Source organism: Centruroides vittatus, unplaced genomic scaffold (assembly GCF_030686945.1).
Source record: "Centruroides vittatus isolate TY-2023 unplaced genomic scaffold, ASM3068694v2 contig_150, whole genome shotgun sequence".
NCBI lineage: Eukaryota > Metazoa > Arthropoda > Arachnida > Scorpiones > Buthidae > Centruroides > Centruroides vittatus.
In genome coordinates, this window is record NW_027120928.1 from 857617 (window position 1) to 883844 (window position 26228).

At 27.7% G+C, this 26228-nt stretch overlaps 1 protein-coding gene across 3 annotated transcripts in view; it reads left to right on the top strand.

The window, feature by feature from the left end:
- how (protein held out wings) overlaps positions 1–26228 on the top strand; it is a 60230-nt gene that overhangs the window by 14092 nt on the left and 19910 nt on the right. The gene's annotated exons all lie outside the window — the stretch shown is intronic.

The window sequence follows — 26228 nt, forward strand, 5'->3', positions numbered from 1 at the left end:
TTGCTCGAGCAAAAGCAACGATAGCGAAGATTAAGATTGTTACGTTATAGTCAACCTTACCGTTTTCACAGAATGCAAGAATTGGGTCCCTCTGTTTCCAGACTAATTAGAGAATTTTTAAGTGGGTCTAAAAATATTTCAATTTTCGCAAAAATGAAAAAAACTGCATCTGCGTCTTGCACGTCGCTTTCTCTTGACATTTCCATTGTTACTTAACACTTCCATTGTTGTTCCACTGTCCCTCTCCCTCGTGGGGAGGAATTTCGAAAAATCCCTTCTTAGTGTGCGTACTTGTGACGTACCCTAACTGTGTACCAAATTTCAACTTTCAACTTCTAACCGTTTGGGCTCTGTGCTGATTATTATCATCATCAACTCGTCTCGATTATATATATATATATGAACAACAATAAACATATCGACACAAATGATTACATGTAATTGAATCAATCTAAACTATTCATTTAGAAAACTAGAAGAAAAATTGATTTGTAGTAGGATTTTATTGAAATAGGTAATTAGTGCTGAACATTCAGTTAGGCCTATATTATCAGTTAATCAATTGTATTAATTTGTCAATCTGAATATTTAGTAATTCTGATCGGTATGTAATAGCAGTTATTGTCAAGTCAATAATGAATCAGACTACTGAGTGATGGGCAGGGCTGGACATATTCTGGACAGACCACCCCTTGAAAAATCTTCAGGTGTTTTTTGACCACTCAGATTCAATCCTAGGTTTCCAGAGCCAATAGGCTGACAACTTAACTCCTTCAAGTATCCTGCCACCAAATGTTCGATATTAATAGTTATCATGTTTAATTATTTTCTAAATAAAATATCATTAATTGTTGGGTTTAAAATTACAGATGCAAAAGAATCATAAGCAATTTATTTAAATAAAATTCAATAAAAATGTTTTTTTTCTTTTTAAATAGAAAATCTGATTTATAATTTTTGCAGCCACTAAATGCTATATTTTGGTTTTGTTCATAATAGAACATTTCCCTCGCTTCCTGATTCAACTTGTATATAAAAGAAATTATAAAAAATAAGTTGGGAGATGATAATATAGATAGTAAGCAAAGAATTTCATATGAATATAAGTATTATTCTCAGTAGTTCTGGAGATAAAGCTGTTTGAAAGTTGCTCACATAATGTGTATCACTCATTATTGTTTGTTCACAACAAATCTGCAAAAATTGAATTGTCAGCCTCAATACACTTCACAATTGAATTTCTGTCTTGTCATCCATCATATATAAGAGTTTGCCACGCTACTGATAAGGATAACTCATCTTTACTGTTAATACACTTATTATCCTGGGCTGTTTTGTATATATAAATTGCGTCCATCCAGCACAAATGGTGTGGATGATCTTGGCCTCCTTAAATAATAGCTGTATACCCGGATTTGTGGCGTAACGTGCCAAAGCAGTTATAAATCTCTTGTGAAGGATGTCTGCTTTGTTCTTTAAGCCTCATTCCATTATTTAAGAAGGCAAAGATCATCCACACCACACACCAGCCACATCGTTTGTGCTGGATGGAAGTGATTTATATACACAAAACAGCCCAGGGTAATAAGTGTATTAACAGTAAAGATGAGTTATCCTTATCAGTAGCGTGGCAAACTCTTATATATGATGGATGACAAGACAGAATTTTTTACTTCGACGAAGGTGCATGCCCAAACAATGACGACGCTTGCATGGGTTTCCTCCGAATTCCATTTCGAAACTCTTTCAAAAAGAACCGTTCCATTGAATTTTATTTCTTTTGTCCGTTTTTTTCACCCGAAGAAGAACTGTTGGTTTGAAAATGTTAGTGAAAGCTGTATAGTTCAGTTATGCACCGTTTTTGGTTTGTTGTGGACGTAAGTCACATTTGTCATAGCATATCACCAGCTTTTCTACGCCTTCTGCACACTCAGTTACTGCCAAGTTCTTGAACCAGCCATTAACGGTTTCTTTCAGTTCATTGTCACTTCCATAGTGATTCCTGGCCAAAACGTCCTTCAATTTTGGGAAAAGATGGTAATCGCTCGGAGCCAAGTCCGGGCTATAAGGAAGATGTTCAAAAACTTCCCACTTAAACTGCTGAAGCAAGTTCTTCGTCAACGCAGCATCATGCAGACATGCATTATCCTGAAGAAGCACAATGCCTCGGGACAAAGATTCCCGCAGTTTGTTTTGAATGGCACAGCATAGGTGGTCTGACAATAGGCCGCTGCATTTATGGTCTCCCCTCTAGGCATGTAGTCAATTAGTAGGATGCTATTTTGATCCCAAAACACTGTAGCCATAACCTTTTTGCTCAGAATTTGTTTGACTTTCTTTGGTCTTGTTGGGGATTTGGAATGATGCCATTCCATTGACTGGTGCTTTGTTTCTGGAGTTTTATGCAAAATCCAGGTCTCATGACCAGTAACAATGTGATTCAAAAACTCCTTGCCATCCTTGTTGTACTGACTGAGTAAAGTCAGTGCAGCTCCCATCTGATTTTATTTGTGTTCATCTGTCAAAAGTCGAGGAACCCACCTGGCGCACACTTTTCTGTAGCCCAAATCACCACTAATAATGCCATAAAGAACTGTTCTTGAAATTTCAGGAAAGAACGAACTGAGTCATCTATAGTGAAACATCTATCTTGTTGAATTTTTTCCTCAATCCTTGATTTGAGTTTCAGTCACAACTGAAGGTTGGTCTGAGCGTTCTTCATCATGAATATTTGTTCGCCTGCCATTAAACACGATGCACCATTTTCAAACTGAAGCTTCATTCATCACATTACCATAAACCTTGGTTATCTGTCTGTAAATTTTGGAAGGGCGGACTTTTTTTGCATTCAAAAAGCATATTACATTACAAACCTCACACTGGCGAGATCTTTAATTTTCAGAGACATTTCAAAGTCACACTATAAACCAGTGTTCTGCAACCGGTATGCCATCACAATGTGAAAGGTGTGATGTGAACTTTTACATCTATTAATTGTCATGTTTTATTTATATATTTTTATCACAGTTGCTGTGTTTCTTATGCTTGTATTTCATTCTCTACCACAGCACTGATGAAATAAAGAATAAACAATCATCATCTTGTTACAAGCCACGCATTTTTTACGTATTCTAAGAAATTAAATGTAAAATAACTTTGCTAACAGGTGTTGATGTCTGTTTAATAATAATGATAATAAGAATGACGATCATAATAATAATAATAGGTTAGTGACATTATGTAATTCTATTACTAGTATCATATCATATGTTTTTGAGGGGAATAATATTTTGGTGTGCCATGTTGAGTCGTGGGTGTGCTGCAAGTAGAAAAAGGTTGCAGAACACTGCTATAAACAGTAAACGATCGTTGCGGCTAGCTGTTTTGTGTCTTTTTGAGTATAAATTGTTTTAAAACACTTTTTCCTAAAGAAAAAAATTCTTTAATCTGTTATGAAAATATTTAAACAACAAATATATGTTATATATGTAACGTATATTTGTTATAACATAACAATATATATATATATATATATTGTTATATATAAACAACAATATATATAAAACCCTTCTAACATTTTGCTCATTATGAAATGTTACTTTGTAATGTTTTTGTTTTGATGATATATTTCAATTATTATTATTTTCAAAACTGATTAATGTGCTGAATATACTGATTATTCTGTATGTGATGATCTTTCAATGTGTTTCTATCACTTTGTTTTTAAATATCATCAATGTAATTTTTGTATGAACTATTTTTGTTATGGAAAAACTTGAGATGGATGTTAAATATTGACCTCTTAAAAATCTTCGTAATGATTTGTACAAATCATTCTTTGAGGATTGTATAACTCAAAGGAAGTCAATATTTGAGACCATTCAAGTTTTTCTTGATCTAGATTTCTTTTTTAGATGTGTAACCTATAGGTTATATATCTTATGCTTTGGATATTTGTTTATTCATGGAATAAACTATTCAGTTTTTATATAAACATATTGATGTTTATAACAATTTAATCTTGGAAAGGGTGTGTTGATCTTGTGTGTAATTTAATAGCACATGTTTGAGAAATATTTTAACAATTATGAAATTTTCAATGGTTTGTTTTTAGTCTATTTCATTATGATGAAATTAATCATTTTTAAAGCAATCTTTTTATTTGCAAAAAAGGCAAGACTTTGTTACGGGGGGTTTTTTACAAGAAACATGACAGTTGTCTAACAATCGAAAATAAACATTTTCCTCAAAATCATCAATAACACAACAATAAACATTTAGTAATATATTATTTTAAAAATGATTAATTCAAAGTGTAATTGAAAAACAAAATTTAAATTGCAAATATTGTGTTGTTGTATTAATGATAACTATTGAAAAAGAATGATATAATAATAAGTAATCAATATTTTAATAAATACTTAATCATTTTAATTGATTATTTTTGTTTAGTAATTACTGTGCTTAGGAATTTGTCATTTAATCTCATTATATGAAATATTTTTGAATATATATTTAGTATGAAATTTCTTTTTAATGAAAGTTTTTTAGTGCACATTTTAAAAAAAACTAACTTTTGAGATAGACTGTATTAGGGAAAATGTTTTATTCCTTTGTTTCCAGTTATTATATTTGTAACTGTCATTAAATTTAAGCTTAAATTCACAGTTGAGAAAATATATTTCATTCAGAACAGTGAAATGTTTTTTAATAATATATTTAAAACAATATAATGAGTTATTTTCAGAACATATATATATATTATCTATTACAATTTTTAAAATTTTTATTGAAATTATTTGCATGGAATTTGTATTCAAATCAACTTTTCTTTCCTATATTTTAGAAGGACTAGGTATAATGTGCTAGCTGTACTGAAAAGACAGTTTTTAGATATTCAGTAGTGTGCTGATTATCTGAATGGGACAATTTTAGAAAACCAATTTTTTTGGATAGCTGATCACAATTATAGGGAAAGGATGAAAAGATAAACATCTTAAATAAAACTATTAATTTTAACTCTAGTACAATAATAGAAAGTTAAGGCATATGAATGATGATAAAGAAAAAAAATTTAATTTATTAAAAAGAAACATTAGTCTTTTATTGCAATTTACAATGTACTCTGAATTTAAAGTAAACAATACATAATAGTAAAATTAAATTAATAATAAACAAAGTACATTAATTACATAAAAATTATTTATTAGATTGTTCTTTAAAAGTGTCACTTATTTTGCTTTGTTTTACAGTATATTTTTGTTTTAATTCTGCTAAATCCCTCGCTTGCGTGATGATCATGAGTTGCAAAATCTACTTCAGGTTGCATTTATAACATGTCAACACTTTTTCTAAAGTTTTTCTATTTGTATTTTAATAAATAAAACTTAACATTAGTGTTTATAAAGAGTCCAATAGCAGGTCCATGGAAAATCATTAACAATTGTTATTAAACAAGAACGTCATACTTTCTGGAGTTAGTACTCTATGAAGTTTATTTTGGTTAATCAGTTTTTTGGATAATCAATGCTCTACTAAAATGTGTGTAAATACTGTTTGAGACCATTTTAAAAATCAGTTTGTTAAAATTTTTTTATAAAACAATTTTTAATGCATTCATGTATATTCCATTCAGAAGGAAAATGAAGATATTTAATTATTCAAAATGATTAATGTATTAAGACAAATAATTAAATAATTGAATAATCAGTTATATCAAAATGTGTTATATCAATAGAAACCTCAAAGTCAATTATTTACTGATGTAAGAGTAATCAAAATGTGAATTTTATTACTCAATATCAAAATAAACAACTAAAATGCCTTTGACCGGTGTGCTTCTCTCGGTAAATCGCAAATGTTTTCGAACCTCGTCTGGTTCGAAAATATTTGCGATTTACTGAGAGAAGAAGCACACCAGTCAAAGGCACTTTAGTTGTTTATTTTAATTTCTCTCCGGTGTTTATCCTTTATACTTTACTCAATATCATTTGATAAAATGCAATGATCAAAATTACAGAGAACAAGGTTTGGAGCAATCATGGAAAATTTAGAAAATGTGAAATTTTCATGGAAATTGCTGCCTTGTATTAATCTTAATCCTTTTATCAAAAATACTTCTTATTTTTGATAAAAGAATGATTATGGAAAATTTCAATTACTTCTTAATTGAAATTTTCCATAGGGTAGATGTACCAGTTTTGGCCAGTGTACCAGTTCTGGCCAGAAAACAAATTTAACTTAAAAATATAATCACCACATATTCAAATCTGTCCAATGAAACAAACTTTTATTGTTAACTGTTCACACAGTTAACAATAAAAGTTTGTTTCATTTGTGATTATATTTTTAAGTTAAATTTGTTCTCTGGCCAGAACTGGTACTACGCTGGCCAAAACTGGTACATCTACCCTAATTATTGTATCATTCTTGTGTAATTTGTAGGAATCTTTCAAGGCATCTGAATAAAAGGATGCATTTGAAAATGGATATTAAATATGGATTATTAGACTGAGTCCAGCAGCTCAGTGAACATTCATTAAAAAAAAAAAATTCCTAGCATATGGGAGTTACAAACCATGTATATTTGATGACAGATGCTGTTGTAGATGAGCACACGCACACTATGTAAATTTAATTGATTAAATAGAAATTAACATTATGGACTTATGTCAGTTTATCTGTTTCTGTTGATTATCTGAAGTTGTTTTGTTGTTTGTTCTGCAAATGGTCAACTATCTCACTATTGATTTTTTTTCCATTAAGGACTGATCCACATTACAAAATCAATTAGTCCTGCCAAATATTTATTGTGACCAGTGTATCAGACTGAGACTTACTCATACTCATAGTATAAATCCTCATTATTCATTATTAATCATTACTCAAGTATTACTCATGGTATAAATACATACATTGGACATAGTCTGGACAAATATTTACCAATTAAGAGTGGCTTGGTAGTATGGATTTGGACCTAAAGTTTTTCAAATCATATTTCTAAGTTAAAGTTGATATTTGATTGCTATAGTCTGAGTTATGCATTATGTTAAATTTGATTGATATCTTTACACTCATTGACATATGGTGGTGATTTACTTTTGTTGACAACTGTACAAAAAATTTTGTATTAACAATACTAGGGGCATTGGCAATTTTTAATTCTAACATAGAAACTTCATGGAAGTATTTAATGACAAACTTCTTTAAATCCTAGAATAACTTCAAATTAACACAATTATCTAAATTAGAGATGGTTGAATACAATCTGCAAATACTAGAAAGCATTTTAGGATTCAATATCCATGGATATTCTGTTAAGAATTTGAATATGTATACCTTTAATATCGTGCCATTGTACAGACAGCACCTCTTCAGACAGGATTGCCAGAAGATAGTGTCAACTATCCCCAAAGTATCTGCAAAACTTTCCCAAATTATGCAGTTTTATTGAAGAATTCCCCACCATATCATTATTACAGATAAAAGTTCTGAAAATATTAAAACTATTTATATTGTAACTTTTTATATTTAACATCGCTTTCAGTTCATTTAATTATTACTAATTTTATTCAGTTTTGTTAAACTATTGTTATTACAATTATAATTTTCATATATGATGTATGATATGTCCATTATATAAAAATCATTATTACTTACAATTATAATTTAATGGAATTTGCATAAAATTTGTAACTTTTTACTGAAATGTTTCTCGAAGAGTTATTTATTGAATTTTCACATAATGATTTATTTTATTTCATAATTTGAAAGTACACAATATACCTAATATTGTGTAAACTATTGGAAGAAGGAAAAACAAACTGAAAATACTATTCTATCTGTTTTTTTTATTTTGAAATCCTAATAAAGTTATGCTCTCTTTTCATGTACTATACATATTATGATGATAAACCAAATAGTGTTTTTGATGTTTGCATGCTTGAAATATGCAGCAAGAAATAAAGCAGGTGAAATTTAAGAATTTTTATATATCTTCAGTCTTTGACTTATAAATGCAAACACTTCTAATTATTTTCAATCGATAGTAGTATATAACAATTAGATATTTGACTGTTTATAATTATATACACAGTAAGACTTCATTTATTGCTTCCTTGATTAACACTGATTCAATATAAAGTGGTCTGCTTGAAACCTAAAAAAAAGGCTCAAAATTTACATTGATTCAAATTATTGCATCATTTCATTGATTCATTATGAGCCATTTGCAAGCCAAATCAATTAACTCTGCATTTTGAATTTTTTAAAATTTTAGTGTGAAAACACTTAATATACTTGTAACTTTTTATATTCATAATAAGTTTCCCTAATAATAAGGATCAACACCATTAATGACAAAATTTTATTGGCCATGAAAAAAAGTTTTATTTCAGAAGCCAATCTAACTTTGTCACTTTTCTCCACTTTTTGTTTTATGGAGTTAATCAATTTGGCGAGTGGCAATTATTCCGAAACACGAACCAATCGGCAAAAGGTGGCAATTTGTCATAGCATTGTACTTTCCTTAAATCTGTTTGTTTGGAGCAATTTTGGAAAAAATATATCATGGATGCCATAGGCAATATTGACTTTGCTTGGCAAAAATTAACTGATAAATGCATGAAGAGAGAGTGTGGAAGAAGTTATTGCTGGAGGTATCCAAGAATTCTCAATGAGAAGAGCCTATCACTGACAACTTGAAGATGAGCCTATTGCTGATACAGCGATAGGCTCATCTTTGAGTTGTCAACCTAATCAATACAGCAGGACTAGGAGATGTAGACGAGCAGGATATTGAGGACTTACCGCTGGTTTCTGGTGAGAGCCTTACCTATGACAACCCTCAACAACTGGCAGAACAAGGATTTCATGTAGAACTGGAAAATAGTGATTCTGAAAATGAAGAACCCGAAGAATTTGTGTACAGATTTCTGTAGTAAAAGTTTGGCAATGATAACCAAAATCATTTATCAAATTGTAGTGAATGATTCAGATTTTGAAAGAAGTGCAAAAGCAAGACAAGGTGTTTTGGATGCAATCTCTTGCTACTGACATTTGTTTAAGGAAAGAAAAAGAAAGTGACAAGTGAAACTACACAACTTTATGGCAAAAAGCAAGAATTTCAGAAGAGCCAGAACCTTCATTACAAAAAATGAATTTTACATTTCTGTGTGCATATGTTTGTGTTATTTAACATTTATTATTATGCAAATTAATATAAAAACAACTTAAAGTAAAATCTAATTAAAGGACACAAAAGCATAATAATTATCTTAATTTACACTTATGTCATCTACTGGTACTTTATCAATTAACAGGACTTATTATACTGGATTTATGGATGCAGAAATTAAGTCCTGTTAATTGATAAAGTACTAGTAGATGACACAAGTTTGAAGTAAAATCTGTTTATTTTTGGTTGGGTGTTCCTCTTTCCCTATTTACTGTGTTAAAATAACCTGTTTAATGCTGTTTCATTTAGCACTTTGTCTAGGAACGTATCCCTGCATTAAGCAGGGTCTTACTGTAGGAGTATTATTATTGTTATTATTATATAAAACTTTATAAACAAGTTACACTTTAAGTAACAAATACAGTAACATATTTGCACTAAGTAATATTTATTTAACTTGAAAAATTATATTAACTTTTTTATAAAATTTGTGTTGGATTGCCTTTTGTTTTTTATTGTAGTGGCTACGAGTAAGTATAAAATTGCACGAGAGAGTGAATCCTACAGGAATCCCGCTAAGATGGAAATACAGGATTTTATTGGTTTCTGAGCATTTTGGACAATATGTCCTCTTAAATTTTATGGTAGTGGTTAAAATTTAAATCTGGTTAAAACATTAAAATTTTTTTTACTTAAATTTTATAAAGCTACAATGTACATACATAAAATTACCTTGATAATAGAAATTAATGTTATATATGATTGTGACAACTGGATCCAATATATAATAAAATACCTAAGTGAAATGTAAATTAAATAAAACAATTTAAAAAGTTTAAATATAAGTATCCATTTTTATTATTAATTTTATTTTATATAAAGGGTTGTGATAAAATTCTATTAAAACAATAAAAATTAAAAGTTGATATAAAAAGACTAGTATATTCTAAAAAAGGGGGAAATACTAAAAAATTGTTAAAATTGTAAATCAAGTAAACAAAATATATCAAGAAAAATATATAAAGAAACAAAGAAATACTTGTAAATTATAAAGAAAGGAGTATAATAAAATGTAGTTAAAACTGTAAAATTAAGAGATTGGTACAAGAAAAAGGAATAAAACATGTTACACAGTGATAGTTATACTCCTTTTTATCTAACATATAAACATTAGATGAATATAACAGTATAATATAGAGAGGCTAGAAGGGTGTCGGGAGGAGTATCTTAAATGCACTGTTCTCAGAGCTGTAGAAATGGTTGCCAGATTTCACTAATGATAGTGCCAGTGTTTAAATTCATTCTGTTATCTTTAGAACATTAGAAATTATAAAAATTAAGTCTTTTTAATAATGTGTTTTTCCTTTTTAAGAATTTTGACTCTGTCCAGTGAGACCTTGCAACCTGCATAATTAGAATGGTTAGAAACCATGGAGTTTGAATAATTGTTTAACTGCTCTTACATGTTACTTAATGCTGATTTTTTTTAATGCTCTGCCTGTTTCCCCAACATCATAATAATTTGGTTGGCAGTCGCATATCTTTTTTTAAATGTTTATTTAATTTACTTTTCACTAAGGTAGTTTATTTATTGGAACCAGTTGTCAAAATCATGTAATTTTATGTTCATTGTAGCTTTAAGATTTTTTAAACTTAAATTTTATAATGTTTTAACCAAATTAAAATTGTAACCAGACTGTTGTAAAATTTAAGAGAGGACTGATTAGGGACATATTGTTCAAAATGCATACCCTTGGAAACCAATAAAATCCTGTATTTTTATCTTGGTGGGATTCCTGTATGATTTCTCTCCAGCAATTTTATACTTTCTTTATAAAAGTTTATCATATCCATATTAAATAAGTAATGAAACAATTCAAATTGATTTTATTTTAAGAAGAGCATTTTTATTTATAATTTTTGATTTTAAAAATGTGTAATAATCACTAATACTGAAAACAGGAAATTTAACAGAACAGATATGGTTATTATTTTTACAGAAAAAATATTTCTAAACGACTATACATACATAGATGAGTCTAGCTGATTTGTCCCTTCACACGCTGTACGAGGCAATAACAATTCCACCGGCGAAGTCGACTTTTCTTTAGAAGCTACCATTCGCCGCAAAAATATAAAACAGTTAAAAAGTCCTCTAGCAGTGGCACAGCATATCACATTAAAATGTACATTTAATAAAAATTTGCCGGGATCAATTTAGCTTTACAGAAAAAATATTTCTAAACGACTATACATACATAGATGAGTCTAGCTGATTAAGAAATATTAGAAATATTTTTTCTGTAAAGCTAAATTGATCCCGGCAAATTTTTATTAGATATGGTTATTATTTGAAAAACAATTGAACACTTTAATAACTCTTTCATTTTTAAAAATTTATTACTTTATAACAAAGCAAACAGATAAAGATGACATATATATTTTACTTCTGCTCATTTATTATCTGATATAGGCAGTCAAATTGATCATTCTTACTTTGTATATCAAGATGATGATATAAAATCATATAATTGTTCTATCAGGACAATATAGATAATTTAACACATTTAATTGGAATTTTCTTCATTTAGGCATGGAATAATACATGGAATGCAATAAAAGTAACTTTAAAACAAATTTTTAATAATAAAATTATTTTTAAATAAAAAAATTATATATTCCCCAATTTCTCCTTAGAAAATTATAAAATTCTTATCAAAATTTCTCCATTAATCTCTTCCCCATTTTTTCCCAGTTGACATAAAACACAAAAAATACTTTGAAAACCTTTAATATGCAGCTAAAACTATCGCAAACAATCTAACGTTTTCGGTCAACTTTATTGAACATCCTCGGGATCGAACAAGAACCGTTATTTCGAAAAATTCTATTGCCAAACATAAAATTTAGAACGTTTTTTAAAAAACAGTCATGCAATCTCAGTTTGCTCTTTTACACATGTATACGACCGCTTTCCGTGCCGATGGGACCCTATAGGATTCTCTAAAATTAATACGTTGCTCTTTTCCACTGTATTTACAAATATGCCAAGCCTCCGTATACTTAATCCGTCTTCTATTTGCCACTTTTTGTATAATTTCTGCATCGTCCCAATTGATCGACACCTCCGACGGATCTGCAATCGCGTAATTCGCTAATGCCGTAACGGGTTGCTCGTACCTTATATTCCTTTTATGCTCTTCTAATCTTATCGCTAGCAACCGTTTTGTGGCCCCTGTATAATATAGTTCCTTCTTCCACCTTTTGTCCTGCACTGGTATTCTGTAAATGCCTGGAACCGTCCTTCTGTCTATAGGCACTTTGTCATTTCTTAGCAACTGAAATATAGTTGGGTTCCTCTTATATGCTATTTTCTTATTCTCTATTCCTATTTTCCTGTATACGTTGCTTAATTGCACCCTATACTCCATTACGTTGAACTCTTCTTCTTTTCTCATCCCTTTATGTTCGTTGCCTCCTTTTTCTGCTTCCTATACTAAAGCCTTTATTTTACTTTTCTTTATTCCTACTTTTTTATACATGTATAAAAGAGCAAACTGAGATTGCACAACTTTGCTTTTTAAAAAACATTCTAAATTTTATGTTTGGCAATAGAATTTTTCCCAGTTGACTTGAAAGTTCCCCTTTTGGGTAAAAATCCTCAATTTGGCAATTGTCTTCAGCACTTGTTTAATTTTCCACAAGAAAAGAAGCAAATAGATGATCTTAAACTTGTTTGAATGCTTTTTTCCCTAAATAAAAATCTGCAGTTGGTGAAATGAGAACCATTATTAATATACTGTAGTTAAGATAATGGTGCTAAAAAGTGTAAATTCTATTTCTTAGAATTTAATAAATTTTTCTTTTTACTTTGTTTTACTTTATTGATTTATTATATATAGAAATAAATAAAACAATCACTAAGATAAATTAAATATTAAATTAAATTGAACTTATTAACTAAATAAGTTATATTTGAATTCAAATTTAAAGAGTGATATTTGCCCTTCTGTAATCTAAATCATAAACTAATTTCTAGTCATACATACACACATGCATGCACATAAATTATTTCAGTAATTGATAGATATGTACTGTACATAGTTTTTCTGCACATATTTTCTCTTAAAATTTTATCATGCTTTAAAGTAGTTTATAAATTTTTTGTTGACATACACAGTTTTATTCTATACTTATAAGTAGAATGAAACCTATAAAATGAATTTTTATTAGTAAGATTGTCTTGTCATTTTTGCACTAGATGACAGCTTTATAAAATAGGCTTAGACAATTCATACTATGTTAAAATGTTTTGCCAATGTACATTTTTTGAAAAATAGTTTATGCATGTGTGTTAAATATATATATGTAAAAATTTCTATATTTATTGAACTTTTTTTAAATCAATGACAATATTACTTGAATCTATTGGAACATTTTTATAACAATTAAAACTTTCATTTTTATCCTTGTTGATAGAAACAAAAAATCTCTGTATAATAAGACTAATAAATATAACATTTTAATCTTCTTATACAAGCTAAAAATGTAAATTATTGGTATACAGGGTGTTCTGCTCGAAAGTACTTAATATGATTTGACTATTAAAAAATTAATGGTTAAAGCTAAAAGATCACCAAAGATCTTACATAAAAGAAAAACCCACCATTTTGTTAAAAAAATCACTTCTGTGCACTCCAGCAGTCGGTGACAACATCAAGGCAGTAGGCAAATTTCTTGCTACGTACACTGCAGCGTATCCTGCCGCACAGTGGTGACGGTCGTGACGATATGCTCCCAAAGATCTGAAGGTCTCTGACTGAAGCTGCACGAACTGTAACTCTCACATAATCCCACAAAGAAATTTAAGGGGGTCAAAAGATGACACAATTACTGGATAATACTAATGAACATCCTATACTGTAACCAAGAAACCATTAAATGTGAGTGGTGGTTCTTTTGCTAGTTTCTTGGTTACTGAGAAGAATGTTCACTAAGGGGGTCAGGTCAATCTTGGCAGCCACAATATCAGACATACTAGACTACAACCTGTGCTTTCTCCTATGACAAAGCTGCAATTGGACAGTAATGCTCACAATTTGACTTTTGGCCATCTTGTAGTACAAAAAAATTCTATAAAACTTGAATTTTCCTATCAGGTACTACTTGTTGCTTTTATATAACTTAAACCATTCATTTTTTATGGTGAAATTAAAATTGGATACTTTAGAGCAAAACACCCTGTATAATAGATTTATTAATAGTCTATTGCAGTATGACATAATGATTAATTTGTACATTAATAATCTACATTTATAATTATTATAAATGTTTATATCAACAGAATCTAGGTTTTAAAATTTCAATTTGTTAAAAGCTGTTATGTTCATAAAATTTTTAAAGATTATACATTTCAATCTTTTTCATTAATGATTGTACAAGAACATATAACAATCAAATTCTTTAATTGAAGCAAAATGTAAATACGTTATTTTTAAGTGTGAAGTATAAATTTAAAGATTTTTATATTGAAAATTTAATCTGAATTTTTCATCAGAAGATAGTAATGTGTACATTTTGTTGTAATAACTTTAAACAAAATCCTATAATAAACTATTTTTATTAGGAATAAAAAAATTTGAGGATTAAATTTAACCTGGAAAATTTTTAAATATTAAAAAAAATTAGGAATAGAAAAGGCTTTAAAAAAAGGAATATGGTTGTTAAATTAAGATAAATTTTTTCATAAGTAAAATATAAAAATAACTTTCATTGTGTACAAAATAAGGATTAAAATATTGATACATTTTATATCAGCAAGCCAGTTAACCTGTTTACATCACAGTATTTCAAAACCATTTTTTTAGTAATTGCATTTAAAACTGATATTAAATGAATTCTTATTCTGTTGTTTGTAAAATCTCCAACAAAGAAATGCCTAATTTTCCTAATTTAACTCAAGTTTATTTTAAAGTGAACCTCATTTCAAACTGAGATTTCTTTTGACAGATCAAATTCAAGCCAAGTCTAAGATAAATTTTGGCTTGCGAGATAATAAGCACAACTACAGACAAGAACTGACAGTTGCTTACAGATGTCAAAAAAATCATTACAATAAATCTTTAATAACAACTGTGGTGTAAATTTACACATTTTGAAAATTTAGAGAAATTGTAATGTGTAATATATGGAGATATTTTAAAGTTTCTAGTTTTAGTGATTGATAAATTTTTGAAAATTAGAAATAAAAAAAATTGCATTTTGTATACTATTTCTCTCAATTAAAATAAATTAACAGCATTTAATTTTTTCATCTTTGAAATTTAGTTGCAAAACATATTTGGTCTATATTTTATTCATATGGATAGTTTTAGAAAGTGTGTGCACTGTTTGGTTAGATAAGACGATAAGGACAATTTTTTATAATAATCATCATAATATAATAATTATTACATAGTGAAGATTTATTATGCACCTTCACTGTGCTTTTCTTAGCAAAAATTGAAATTTGTTGTTTGAGAGGAAGTATCAAATGATAATTTTGGAATTCATCCAATTTATATTTGAAGTGTTTTATTTTGCAAGCTTAGAACTGGGCATTAAAGTGCTATATTTTGCATAATTGCATATATGATTTGTATATTACACTTCAGTATTTTAATTATTCTGTTTTGAGATTTTCATTGAAAATTGTTAATGAGTATAACAAAAGTAAATTGATTTTACAACTGATACTATTTGATTGTTTTAATGATATGTAACTTAAATTACAGTAGAACCTTGATTATCAAGGTAACATGAATTCATGCTGCCTCAACTAAACCAAAATGGGGATAAAGTGAATGGCCAAGTCCATTCTGGAGTGAGATTTACAAATATAAAAGTAATATAGCATATAAAATCATTGTCTTTTTTTACACTTTAGTGGGTTAAATCATATATGAAGTTTTTTTAATCCTTCTTTATTATGCATCTAATAACATAAAATAGTTTTAAAAATGTATTATTATGTATCACTTCAATATGAGATAAATCATTCATATTAAAGTTGAATAATAAAAAGTGACAAATTATTTTGTAATGTGTTAGTGTTTTACTTTGTTTTTATACAGTAACTCAAAAAGAGTTAGTGTTCAATTAAAAGTCTGCCTTACATAATGTGGAATCTGATAATTGGAATTCTATTTCAGTATTTCATCAAATAATTAAATTATTTTAAAAAGGACTTGATCTTGTATTTCAATTACTGGAAGAGTGGATTTGCAATATCAATAATACAATCTTTCCCACTAATTATTCATTTTTGTCTGCAAACTAGGCACACTTCATAATAGCCTGTGGACTAAGAACAATTAATTACTTAAAAAATGTGAACTTAATTAACAAATACAGTGGAATCTCGCTTAACGAGCATAATTCGTTCCAGAGTCTTAGTCGTAATGCGAAACACTCGTTACGCAGAACAATTTTTCCCATAGAAATTAATGTAAAATACGATAATGCGTTCCACGCCGAAAAATGCTCAAATGTTTTATGTATAAGGCTTATTCAAAAAAAATTGTACAATATACAATGTTAAGGAGCGTGAATCATCATCATCATCTTTTCTTCTAGTGCAGAATGAATCATCCTGGAATGAGAATTCGATTTGTAGAAACAAAAAAAAAATCACAGCTAATGTTTGATAAACAAATGATGTGCCAAATTCTTGGGTTATGTAAAGGCTATAATTAAATATTAGAAATTAATTTGACTAGAGGTAGGGAGTTATGTTTCCATCTTGTATTAAATTTAATAATTATAAATAGAAATGTCCGAATTAAAAATTAACTAAAATTTAATTTGGAATTGGTCGTCAAATTTAATGACCCAAGAATTTGGCATATCATTTGGCGTGTTTATTATATAATGAGCTATGGTTGTCGATGTTTATAAGTAATACGTGTGAATGCAAGTTTGGAAAAATATGTGATTACAAGCGACAGTAAGATGCTAGCGGAACGAGTGCTAAACACAGACCGACGGAGCATGCCGCGTGCGTACAATTCGGGACTTCCCCTCTCCTCGTCACTCGTTATGCAAAATATCGCTCGTTAAGCGAAGCAAATTTTTACAATTTGTTTTGTTCGTTATGCGAAATACTCGTTGTGCGAGGTGCTCGTCAAGCGAGGTTCCACTGTATATTCAAGATTAGTGATATAATTGATAGTTTATAAATTGTAATTAGCAATAAATAAGAGAGATTAAAATAATTTTATTCTTTTTAAATGGATTATATTATTTGCATAAGCTTGAGGTATAATTTGACTTAAATATATAATTACTGTCGCTGGTGTTAAAAGAACGAAAAAGAAACGGAAGCAAGCAAAGTTTTTTGTATATACATATTTTTATATTTATTAAATATAATTGTTTATAATTTTATTATTTACCTATTTATTTTCAATTACAATAGGAAAAGTCTTGACATTGTATTTCTTCCCCCTCAACAGTAAAATGCAAAAATACAACAAATAAAGCACGTCAAAGCAAAATACAAGTAAATAGTACGAAAAATATAAAAAAATAAGAATTGTGTAATAGTTTACAGGTCATTTCGAAATGGGAATAATCAATATGCAGTAAATATTTGGAACTTTGATTATTTAATAAATGTATTTTTATTTTTGATATATAAACATAAATGTGTATTTATAATAAGAGAACTAATTTTATAGATTATATTTAATTTTAAAATATCTAGAATATTTATGGGAATTATATATATGCATTTGGAAAATTCAGTAAAGAAAACAATGAAACCTGTTTTAAAGAATTTTTTTTTTAATGTTATAAAATTAGACAATATGACAGAACAGTTTTAGGATTCAATGTCAATTTGAAATTAATAACAAAATTCTTAAATATATAGCATATTATAGGTACATTTTCATGTTTTTAACTATTCTGATTTTTAGATTATAAATTCATACACTTTCTTCAAATTACTTAGATGAAGTTTAGAATATTAAAATTATTTCATATCAATATTTTATTAGGTTGTTATAATAGATATATTATTTATATTACGAAAGTATTCTTTTTCTCTATTTCAAATTACTTTCTCTTTCAGATAATACTGTAAATTTATTCTTAAGTTACATTGCTGTTTCCTTTTTAATTATGATTACGGACCTGCTAAAACATACTGGCCTTAATTTTGATTTTTAACTTAATCAAAAATATCCGAAAGCTAATTTTTTTTCTTTGATTACTTTTTTTCAAATTCTGTAATTTCATAAATTTGTCTTGATAGCACCACGTATCACCTAAGATTAATAATTAGAAATTAATTTAGAAACTTTGAAAGAAAAAATTGGCCCAATGCAGCACTTGAAGTCAATTTCTGCTTAATTGCAGATGTGTTACTAGTTTATACTATCTGAACCAGCACAAAATCTTTTTAAACAAAATGGATATTTACAGACACACATTCCCACGTTTTTTAAAAATAGTTTGAATTTTTTTTTCTGTAAATTTATCAGTTGCATTTAATATTCTGATTGATGATTATCTGTTTTTTGTTACCAATATAGTCGGTGTCTAATTTTATATAAATTTCTAAGTTTTAGCTTGGGACGGAACTGCTGTCGTCGATAAACGGTCAACCAAAGTTTAAAGAAAAAAGTAGTTTGTAGTTATTTATTTTTATTCACAATTCTCATTTACAAGTTGATGTAATCGATGCATGTTAACAGTTCTATTTTTTTTTTTTGGTAGAAATAACTTTTTTGATCTGATTTTTTTCTGATCTTGTAACTTATTTTTAGTTTACAGCCAATGTTGTTAAGATGATAATTGCCACAATTAACTTTTTTAATATATACTAATATAGCATGAGTTCAGATGGTTTGAAATGAAGCAAGATATTAACATAAACTAAAATGAGTAATGGTAGGACTTTGTGAGAGAATAAAATAAAAACAAAAATGACCAATTCTGGCATGTTTTTTTTTTACATTTAATTGATATTTTACATAACATTTAAATGATTTAAGTTCTATGCCATGATTTAATTCTCTAAAATTCAATTTGTTTTTTCCGACTTAATGAAATTAAAAGGAATTATTTAACATAATTTGTTTAAAAAATCAAATTATTATTATTATTATTATTATTTTTTGGTAATTTTAATTGAATATAAAGAAATTTTCTAACCAGTTAATAATGTCTGTACATAAATCTGATCTTTTAATATCTTGATTTAAAATTATCTTCTGTTAAACTGTTCTCGAAAGCCATACATTTATGTACAGTAGACCCCCCCTATAATAACACTGGTTTGTATAACACGGATTTGTATAACACGGTGAAAAAATTGCAATTGTATTCATATAACGCGCTAAGAGACTCGTATAACACGGTAAAACGTCATCGCCGACTCGTGTCGTGACAGGATTGGTCGAATCTGGACCAATAGTGGATATTGTACAAACCATTGAGTTTAAACGAGCACTGGACCTACTAAAAAACATTTATTATTCAACGACCGTAAAAATTATATTTTTATTAATGATGTCTCCAAAGTTAAGTTATTTTTTAGCGAAAAATTTGCCAATTAGGAAACACGCGTCCGCCGTTCGACGAGCCGTTCCGCCACGAAAACAAGCTTTAAGCAATGGCGTGGTCGAACGGTGCGCACTCGGTAAGTAATCCTACAATTTTTTGTTTATAGCATAGTTTATATGGATTATTCCCAAAAAATTATACGTGTTTTGGAAATGTTAGAGTCAAATTAATCTAGAATTGACTAATTTTATGGAAGAAAACCTTTCAAATGGCCATAGCCTCTAAACTGCACACGTACCGGGCTGCGATTGGCTCGTGTATTTAAGTGACTCGTACGACACGGATTCGTATAACATGGAATGTATCTACCGTGTTATAGGGGGGCCTACTGTAATTTTATATGAAATGAATATTTTTATATTGATGAAAATTTGTAAATGTGTTGGTTTATTAAGTATTATGCCTTTGTGTCCTCTATCGTAATTTAAAATTTATCTTGGATACTAGTACTTTTTTATCAGTTAACAGGACTTATTATACTGGAATTATTAGATGCAGATATTTAGTCTTACAGATCAGAAATAATATTTTTTTATTTAGTTCACCTGTATTTCTGATCTGTAAGACTAAATATCTGCATCCATAATTCCAGTATAATAAGTCCTGTTAATTGATAAAAAAGTACTAGTATACAAGATAAATTTTAAAGTGTTGGTTTATTCTTTCAAATAAAATATGAAGTGCATGTATTTGAAGTGTAGGATGAAATGTGTAATTGTTGTTAACTCAAAAATAGTTATTTAGGATAAGTTAAAGCATTTATTATTCTAGAATACATATAGTGTGTCCATCTTAAAAGGATATTTCTTATATTGATGAATAGAAAAGTTTCTGCAACACTCATATTTGTTTAATATATATAATTTTTGTTTTTCTAATGTTTAAATATTGCTTTATTTTTAAAAATAAATATCTGGATCTTCTAGAATACTGAATTTAACATTCAGTTTCTAAAATTTAAATAATAGATTTCAAAACAAATTGCATATCACAAGAAAGATGAATGCATTCTCTTAGATAAAAATTATGATGTGGGTTCCATAGATTAAGTGGAATGCAGCAAAGCTAGTGGTATAGCATTTTGGCAGTACTAAAGCATTTTAAGTACATAACACCTGCTAGGCATTATGTGGACATTCTTCCTTGCGGGTTCTTGTTTTTGGAGATCCTTACTTGGGTGGGTTGGAATATAGCCACGGGCATACAAACTCAGTGAATGACCTCACAATTGATTGTGCTCAAGCTGCTCTCATTGATAACTGTCATTTGTAGGTAGTAAAGAATTTATAAGGTGATTTAAATCCATTCACTCTCACTGAACTTACATAACTCATATGAATTTCTTTTTGCTTAAATTTTTTTATAAAATAAAATTATATTGTTTAAGAAAATATTTAACTTTAGTATTTTTCCCCCTTCATTTTAATTTTAAATAAATACTTAAATTGTTGCAGTAGCAAGACTATAATTAGTAGCACTAACAAAAAAGTTGTGTTTAAAATTTAAATGAATGTTAATTTTAAGTTTAGTAGTGCCATCTGTTGGTTTAAATTAATATAGTTTAATTTAAAAGAAATGATTAATAAAAATAGTAAATATGAAATGTTAGGCAAATGACAATATAATATAATTGAACATTTTTTTTCTAGATATACTGAAAAATTGTTTTTTTTTAATCAATATAAATTGTATTTTGTGTTTGCACCTGCACACGTGAGCATGCATATAGTTTTGTGTTTTCAGTAAATATTTGTGTAACTTATTACCGAAAAAAGCATTTAGATTTTCATAATGTCTTGAAGACGATAAAGACTTATTATTTTACTTTATCTTTTTATTAATACAACTCTTGAATATTTAAGCTGTTTTTCTGAATCATTTATTTTACTCTGAAATTTGAGAGTTAAATTCATAAATAAATATTACACATTCATGAGATAAATCATTAACTGGAAGTCAAATTTATAAATATTTATTAGCTGAATAATAAAATTGTTACTTTTAAATTTGAACAATGTACAAGTATATTTAATATGATTACAATGCATTTTATACAGTGTAATAGTAATATATTATTATTCCAAATATATAACTGAATCAAAAAGTTTAATATAAAGTTTGGTCTTTTTTTTTTTATATAAATAAAATATACCCATTTATATACTTAATTCTTGTGAAATTTATTTTTTTTTTGTGTGTTTTGTACTTTTAGTGTGTGTTTTTTTAATGCATTATTTTAGCTTTTTTTATTGTTTCTTTATAAAGCGTTTTTATATCAAATTATTTTAGGAGTTGACATTCATATCATTCACTAAAATGCCAAGTGGTATTGTAACTTTGAAATTTGTACTGATGCAGCATAGGTTGTCTGTCTGTTAATAAGACTTTATCCTGAATATTGTTTGCTCTTTATTTCTATTATTCATTTATTATGAGCATTGAAAGGAATAAGAATATTAAACTATTTGATATGTTATATTGGTTGTTATCAATAAAATTTGTTGTTAATACTACAGTAGTACTTACTTTCATTTAGAAAAATTTTATCTTACATGATGTGAGAGTCTATGTAAAAAAGGAAAATATTTCATATAAATTTACTATAAGATATGAAAATTATGAATTCCAAGTAGGGTGTATTGATAAAAATCAACATTAGGCTAACTTTTCTTACAAATCCTATGTATAATCTTTGCTGCTTTTAATTTATCTTGTTCTTGAAAGTGTTTTGATGTAGCTCATTTTGATCTTGTTAAAATTAATTCAGTAAGGGATTGAAATTTTGAGTTAAAATGGTCTATTGATATCAAAGAATTATGTAAAATTTGGTATTACGTTTAAATTCAAAAATTAATAGTTTATTAGTAGAAAAGACAAATGTTTTTGAACAGTGACTGCCCTGCCTCAGTTTCATAATTACTGTGTTCCACTTGGTATTTATTTTGAATGTTGTAGAATGATTTATAACAAAACTTCAAACTTTTGAGAACATTTTGTCTTTACTTCTAAAAACCATAGTCTGATAAAACTACTGGAAGAAAACTTCCAGTAGTTTATCAGATTGATATACAAATATTTTCAATTTGGAATTATTTATTTGATAAACTGCTAAATTAAGAAAACTAAAGTATTTATTAATCCAAAAACATTTTTGTTCTAATAAAGACTGTGCTTTTCTTAAACTCAAAAGTGAAATGCCAATTTATTATATTTCATGTGTGCTTCAAAAGTTTGCATTGTATCAGATTTAACTAAATTCTGTTGTTAACCATGTATTTTATTCATTTTTATTTCCATTTTATTAAAAAAAAGCTTTATAATAATCTTAAATGTTTGTTTTTTATTGAAATTCAAATTGTTTTAATATTAATATTCTTAATTTGTGATGAATTTTGTACATGAAATTGACTTTATATCAGTGTAATATGGATTATACTTTTTTTATGTTGATAACATCACTTATTAGTTTAGATAAGTTTGTTTTTTAAAGATTTCTATTTTTATTAATTTAAAGAGAAATAAAATTTTAAGATATTCTGTAAGGACATTGACTCAGAATTTTTCTGAAAATTCACATTTAAAAATTTGTTCTTTAATCAAGCAATTTTAAAGCAAAACCCTTTTTATGGAATGGTAGAAAGTTTTCATTGGATAACATTCTTTATAGTAAATATTTACAATACAAATTGTTTTATTTTTAGGATTTTATCATAACTAAAGATGATGATAAAGAAAAAACTATCCAAAATATACCAGCAAATATAATTTAAGGTTTTGTTGGTATTATTTACTAGAATAATGAGATTAAATTAAAAATTTTTGCTTTTAAACTGTTTTTTCTTTACTTAAAAGCAAATTTGCTAATTCTTAAATATAATTTTTTATATTTTATTAAAATGAGACTTGCTGGTATATATGTTGCATGGTATATTCAATCAATACACCATGCAGTAGACTGGTATAAATCATCCTAGTATGACACATCATGGGTATAACATGATTCAATGAGGTATAAGTTTTGTTCTTTGATTATCATTTTTGTCACAATTTTTAAAATTTTGGAATAATTTAGACATGTAATCAGGTGGCTAAAGGGTAAAAAATTAATTTTGGTAACCTGATATCCAAATTTTTCCTATATAAGTTTGTATTGAAAAGAATATTTAAAAACTTTTTTTCTATTGTTGAAGTTTACAAAGTTTTTTTTTAAATACTCGCATGTGTGCTCCATTTGTATGTGTACATAATTACTTATTTTATAAGAATGTAATGTATAATTAAATTAGCCAATATATATTTCGACGTTTATGAAGATAATATAAATTTCGACGGTTTTTCGAAACGATGTCGGAGGAGGTTCGTATTAAAAATATTTTTCTTTTTTAACCATTTAAAGAGGCGGAAGGAAAGGGAAACCTACAATCTTACTCTATCCCTCGAATTACACTGTAGTGCACGGAGAGAAGCCGTAATACTGCACGCATCCACGTTTGCCCACCGACCATTGGTTAAGGGGAGACAGATAAATTTCAAAGATGATTTTGTTTGCCATATAATACTGAGTGACTAATTTTCTTTTAGAAATTATTCTTGAATGTTAACATTAATGAAATTCTATAGCAATAGTTGAAAAATTTAAGTTGTAGCAATAATCAAATTTAAAAACAAATACTGTAGATAGTATTATGTAGCATTTTTATGTGATAAATACAAGGATAGTACATTAAATAAATCAAAGCAAAGTCATGCTGAAATAGAAATTTGCATTACTTACATGAACTTTGCTGCAATATTTAATCATGTATTTATAAAGTTGTGTATGAAGCAAATATATTGGAAATGATTTTGTCAGTTATTTCTTGCCCTAAGCCAATATCTTTTGAATAGTTTAAAAAGTTTTGATACTAAGTCAGTGCTATTTAACTATATATTATTCTATAATGTAAATTATATTTAAGGAATATTTGGTCACTGTTTTCTAAATATGGAACAACATAAATAAGAAATGACTTTCAGAGAACTTTAATATGCATATCAAGTTCATATTTTAATATTTGTTATATATTCAAGGTTAAATTTCTTAAGAAATGTTACTTAGTTCAATGATTTATTTATAGTTGGAAATTTCACAAGTATTGCATATTGTTTTTAAAATTTTATTACTTTTTCCCTGAATGTTTTGCCATTTTAAACATTAAATGAGTAAAGTTTGTTGTTTTAAAATAAATGAATTCATAAATTAAAGCATACAATAAATTAAATGTAGCATATAATAAACTAAATTTATTGTTTTATTCTGTATTCTATATCAGAGGTGGCCAACTTTTGTATACATAAGATTTACTTTCTATCTTAAAACTGCGTCGCGATCGACTTGTTGTCATAGGCATAGTGTAAGTGGGGAGGGGGAGGTGTGAAATACATACTATGTTTATACACTGTGTTTCAGTACGTGGTGCACTGCTTATGAGTCGAGTCATAACTGCATGCATACTGTTGTGTTCGGTTACAAATATAATACATTAAGTCAAGACATCGCGAGCGAGCGACCAAAGTTCGCTTGGCGATCGACCGGTCGATCGCGATCGACTTGTTGGCCACCCCTGTTCTATATTATTATTTTTCTTCTGTAAAACTTATCTTATCAATAGCATAATACAGAATGAACTTTCCAAAAATATTTCTAGAAATTTCAAAGTTTCTTTATTCTTAAAGTATATTATTTGACATGTAAGAAGAATTTATCAATTAAAATATATTACTGTTAAATTATGATGTGTAAATATTTTAAATTTTGATTGATAAATAAAATAGGTACTTTTTACATAATTTTGAATATATTATTCTGACTTGGACTCTGTTTACTTTTAATTTGACAAACTTTCCAGTAACTTTCGGTCAACAAATAGTCTACAAATATAATTCTTCAGTAAAATGTAGGGGTTTTTTAAAAAATAAAATATCTTGTCACTCCTTAAATATTGTGTTACTTCATTTTCTCCTTTTTGGTTTGTCAACTAAATTGTATAGGAAATATATTCTTGCTTTATTCAGAGAATCAAAGGTTTCTTTATCACATCTTACAGCTGAAAGACTAGCTTTTATTTGTTGTTTTAATTCAAGCTTTTTTCAACTTCTCTCTTTATACTATTAACAAAGCTTAATGACTCCATTTGTTTTGTTTCTTGTTCCTAAGGTATTTTTTTGTTCATTGTTTCAATCATTAAGTATTTTGAATTTATCTTAAGCTTTAACTATTTATAATGTATAACTTTCTTTCAGCAATCTGTAACATTATAAACATGTCTGTCTTTTCAGTATAATTTTGAATCTAATGTTTTGTGAGGGAATGTAAGTTTATTAATCCAGTATGCATATTTTTCTTAAATGCCAGATACAGTAATTTTTGTGCAAGAAATAAAATAATGAATATTATATATTTAAA